Here is a 5,660-nt window from a genome sequence, read left to right on the forward strand (position 1 = left end):
GTCTAAAGAAGGAAGGCAACGTGAAATAGCCTTTCACTGAACAGTGAATTCAATGTTCAGCCGCTGTGTGTTCAAATGCATACAATGTAAAAGAGAAGCACAAATAGAATGATCTGCAATAAATACAGAAAACACCAAGGCATTATTAAGATTTAAACAACATGTCTTTTGCATAGACAACGTGCAGGTATTCACATTTATTAAGATATTTTTTTATAGATGTGTACTGTTTATTGTGCTGTATTTATAGCATGTCATACTTTAATAAAATACATTTTTAAAAAATTCATTCTCAGCTGCTTGTCTTTCTGAAAAGAAAAAGTCTTATGCAACAGCAATCGTGACATCAGATTGTTATTTCCAAGGCGACAGACATGAAAGTAAATGTAAGGACACAGCTCTTCTATTTAACTCATTGCTTTCTCTTCTGCATGACACACAGACTCGGAAGAATACAACATAGGAGTTAAAAGAATTGCTTGAATTAAATTCCCCCAAAAAACATTTCCATCTCAGAAATGGGGTAACATCTGACGGAACCAAGCCTTGCTCTCCTGGGTCATACTAGTCACCAGAAACCCTCAATAACAAACACCCTTTTCAGAAACGAACCTGGAGCATTTTTACTAAAACGTGTTAAACACTACATTATTGTAGGTCAGAGTACTAGTCATAGGAGCCAACTTTTCAAAATTATTGGGGGTGCTAATCCCAGTGGAAATAACCCTTCCTTAGACACATACCATGAAATTTCTCAATATTGGGGGTGCTCAAGCACCCACAGAGTCAGCTCCTATGGACTATTTACATTAACCTCAGGAAATTTAATTTATATATCTGCCTAGGTTTACTCATGATGCATTTACATTCATGTCAGGTTATTCAAAATGCTGCTGCTGCACGCCTGTTGACAGGCTGTCCTCCTTCTTTGATACTACCAATTGTGAACTTTCGGTTGCTCTACAGGCAGCCAATCTGTTTGACAGTTTTCAAAACAGGGAGAGATGTTTGGGGAGCCCCAGAATACCTAAAGGATTTGTGTAAGTGGCATCTTTCAACCTGTTCACTGCTATCACAGCATGCTCATATGCTGGAGGCCCCTAACTAGGCTAGTCTAAACCCATGCTAGCGTATTTTCTGTAGCTGTACCCAACCACTGGAACAGTTTATCACAAAGATATGTTTTAGGAAAACGCTGAACGCTCATTTATTTGCACAACTCTTCCCTGCTACTGCTTAATTTGTCTGTTTAGATTCAGTTTTGCAATTAGTGGACATGGCGTAGCCACCATGGGTGGGCTGGGGCCCACCCACGTTGGGGTCAGGCCCACTCAAAATCAGTGTTCCGTAAGTGTGCCTGGTGGGGATCCGCAAGCCCCACCAGCCAAAGATCTCCAAGCAGAAAGAACACTTACACCCTGTGCAGACAGCCGCATTGCTGAGCTGCCCCACCCCTTGCGCATGCTCAGTTTGTGCTCATGCGCAGAGGCTGGCCATGTCAGTGGCTCTGGGACACCAACACCGGCTGCGCACAGGGTGTGAGTGTTCTTTCTGCTGGGATGAGGTCTTTGGCTGGCAGGGTTTGTGGATCCCCACCAGTTCAGATATTTCTTTGGTTTGATTGGGGGAGGGGGATGGTAAGAGCACCAGAGGGGGCCAAGGAGAGCAGGGAGTGCACTGGAGGAGGGCAGGGAAGATGAGTTTTTGCACCCACCCACTTTGGGCTCAGGCCCACCCTAAATTTGCCATCTGGCTACACTCCAGCATTAGCTTGTGTTTCAACGTGGATTTTGGGTGTGTGTTAAGATGGAACACACACAGAATCTTTTAAAATTCCATTGTACTAATCAATGAGTTTTTAAATAAATAAATGTAGTGTGTATGCTGCCACCCAGGGACAGCGAAGACAAGCCAGATATAAAGAAAACAATGAGTCTGACTATCAAAGGGGAAGGCTGTTAATAGCAATTCAACCTCTCATATTCTGCTTTGGAAAACAATTGTCAAAAGCCGAGCTAGTATCTAGGACAATGATATACTAAAGGCAGAAACCAAGTCCACTTAAAGTGCTCAGCAAGAGGCTACTTCAGACTAAATCCTGTTCTTATAGTGGGGCATGTACAGCCTAAAGCTGGCCTGTAAACAGGGGCTAGGTGACGGCCCTGTGGCAGATTCCAGATTGAGGCACTTCCATCTGTCACACAACAGATGGGGCTCTGATCCCAACTAAATCTATGAACAGAAACTGCACATGGTCTTTTTTTGGAGGGAGGGGGGAGGGGTCATCAAACTATACAAAAAGCTTACGAAACCAACCTCACACATTTAAAGCAGTCTCTTGCACAGGTAAAAAAATAAAAAACGTACTTTTTGCCTGCACAATGTTTTGAATGAAGGGCAAGGAGTTACTAATCCTGCAGAGGAAGACCATTGCTATTTTTATAGTAGCATGCTGCTCTTGGTCTGTCATTGTTAACCAATGTTCTTCCTAATGGATGCATGCCTAAAACCCATAATTAGACTTTTCTTTGGTGTCTGGAAGCGATAAATTATTCTTGTGCGGTAATTAGTTTGCCTGTAGTGAAATGTGTTCTAACTTCCCGCTGACAGGCTTTTAAGATAAGGTTTCACCTGTCACCTACAGCTAAATAGCACAGATTATTTCACTCCTAACACAATAGTTCCTTGGCTGCTAAAATGGACTACATGTCCCTCCAGGAGGATAACTGTAAAGCACTTCTCTGCTCCAACAAATACTTTTTGAGAAAACAGAGATCAATCTTGTCTGCTTATAGACAAGAACAGTTTTATTTCCCATGTTGACTCAGCTGTAAGCGGTCCTTTTACAAATGTGCGCTAGCGGTTTTAGCACATGCTAAATGTTAGAGATGCCCATATATTCCTAGGGGCGTCTCAAGCGTTTAGCATGCGCTAATCATTAACGCGCACTAAAATTGCTACCGTGCCTTTATAAAAGACCCACCTAGTTTTTTGGGGGGTTTTTGGGCTTTGCATTTTGCTTTAAAGTTTCCAGTTCAATAAAATCTGGACCCTAGTTGAGGCAGCATGCCTTGAGCCTTCTCTGCTATCTGACCTTTTCCCTTCTCCTACCACCTAGCTTAGGGGCCCCTTTTACTAAAGGGTTGCCGCACAGCAAATCAGAACTACCGCAGGCCTAACATGGCCTCTGGCAGTAGTTCTACCCCCAGCATACAGGATTTCTGGCGCTGCCAGAAATTCCAGAAAAATATTACCACAGGGGAGGTTAGTTGGCGGTAATCGGGCAGCACTGCGTTACCACTGGGTTAGAGCAGGAGCCCTTACCGCCAACTCAATGGGTGTCGGTAAGTGTGCCCCCTGAAATGGCAGCATGGTAAGTGCAAACTTATTGTATGGCCATTTCTTTTTTTCGGGCTTTTTACCCGCTGCGGTAAAAAGGGCCTCAGCATGCGGTAACAACGGCAGCTGCCACTAGCGCTAGGCTCCTTTTACCACAGTAAGAGGGCTCCTTAGAGAGCAGCAAAATCCTTCACCAGAGGCTACAGACCACAATGCCCTGAGTCTGGCCAGTAAGTGGCCATAGTGAGTGCTGGCTGGGACTCCTAACCACAGCATTACACCGGCCTTCTATTTCACAGATACATTAACAGTTCTAAGCAGATTCCACAAATTCAAGAAGACTGGATGAAACAAATATTCCAGGAATTACATCTGCCAACCACAATCTAGTATATAAATTTATGAAATAAAAATTAGTTCTACACATCAATTGCAATTAACGAGCTAATCACTAACCAAGATAAAAAAAAAAATTGCTGTTAATAATTAGATGCTCTCCCCCCCCCCCCCCCCCCCCCCCCCGCAGTCCAGTATCTCTTGCTCCCCCTCCCCCTCATGGTTTACCTTGTTAGTTGTCTTGCAGTAATCTTCGCCCTGCAGCAGCTGGCAGCATATTGAAATGCTGCCTCGGCCTACACCGAGCCTTTCCTTCTGACTCAGCACCCCTTTCTGAAAACAGGAAGTTGGGTGAGAAGGCCCAGTGCAGGCTGAGGCAGCATTTCAATACTCTACTGACCACTGCAGGGTGAAGATTTACTGCAAGACAACTGATGAGGTAAACCAAAAGGTGATGGGAAAGCCACCACCGTCGCCAAGGACAGATGGCGGGCAGACAGGCAGGCGCGTGGAGAGGGGGGGGGGAAGAGATTGAGGAAAAATGCGGGAGGGGAGGCACGTTAGAGAGAGAATGGGTGAAGGCCCCCCCAAAGCTATAGTACCTATTCAATGGCTGAAGCCCCGCCAGCTGACGAAATCCACTTCCTGAGTTACCCCCTTCCTCCTTGTAGTGCCTCAGGAGCGAGGAAGTTAGCAGGTTGCCTCCAGCCTCCAAGCGCTTGCACTCTCCAAGTAATCAAATATGAAATGGTAGTGCATTCCAGACCAAAGCTGCTTGGTACTTAAGAGGGATTAAACATCTTACATGATTTAATCCTCTTTATCGATGGAAAGTACAATTACATTTGGTTACGAGTTCTATGAAAATGACCTTTTCGAAGAAATGTAATCCATGCCAATCAATCATTCTCATGCATATTCATTGTAGGAATCTTGAAAACCCAACTGGATTGTGGCCCTTGAGGACTGTGGTTGCCCATTCCTGAGCTAATCTATCAGGACAGTGAGACTCTCTGCTAAAATAACATGACTTATCTTCAGCCCATGTTGATAACTTCTCCCCTCAAGTCTTCATATGTCATACTCCTGCAGACATGCAGCTCTGTGTAGACAGAACGTAAAACTCAGAATTGAGATGTCCAGGTGGGACATATCTAATTCCAACAGCATTTTAGAAAAGGATCTGCCACCTTAGAGTCTTTTCTAAAATACATTCATAAACACATGTGCATGTACTGGTCTGTGTGTACAGGAGCTACTATTTTACATCGGTCAACATATATAACATCAAGAGAGGCAATTCAGCAGCTTATACTTGTACATCTGTTTTCTGAAACACCAACTTACATGCGCATCTGCCATTTTGGAAACCTCAAAAAGCCCTAAATACAGAGGCCGCAAACATTTCACACAATCATTTTTGAGGGGGAAAACACTAGGGGTTTAAGGAGAAGACCCTTCCTTAATTCCCTGCTGTGCCCAAAATGAGCAATTTTACAAAACCTACACACACAGGAGCAGCTGAAAATCCCAACTCTATTCATGCTGATCACAGACATGCATGCCCCTTCTGAAATGGGGGAACACACATGTAGTTTTTGCTTCTGCTCTAGTCCTACCCAAACCGTGCCCCCCCCCCCCCCTCCCTTGCCATATGCACACAGTGGAGATTTACATGTGTAAATCGCTGCTTTATATAAAAGTGGATTTTTAATGTTTGGGATATACATTTAAGTGCTGTAAATTGTTGGCCTACACACAAAACAAATTGGCCAACATAATAAGATTCAATTGCTTGAGAACACATACATCCCTATTACCAGTTGCCCTTCAGAACCCCTCATCTGTTTTTTCCCAAGACAGTAAGTGGGACTTAGATGTGGGGTATGCTCTGAAGAGCCCATCAGATACAATTCCTCTAAAATGCAATCCATCGTAATACAGCACCAAAACATCCATTAAAAAAAACACACACATTGCCAAAA

The sequence above is a fragment of the Microcaecilia unicolor genome, chromosome 3 (genome assembly GCF_901765095.1).
Source record: "Microcaecilia unicolor chromosome 3, aMicUni1.1, whole genome shotgun sequence".
NCBI classification, from domain to species: domain Eukaryota; kingdom Metazoa; phylum Chordata; class Amphibia; order Gymnophiona; family Siphonopidae; genus Microcaecilia; species Microcaecilia unicolor.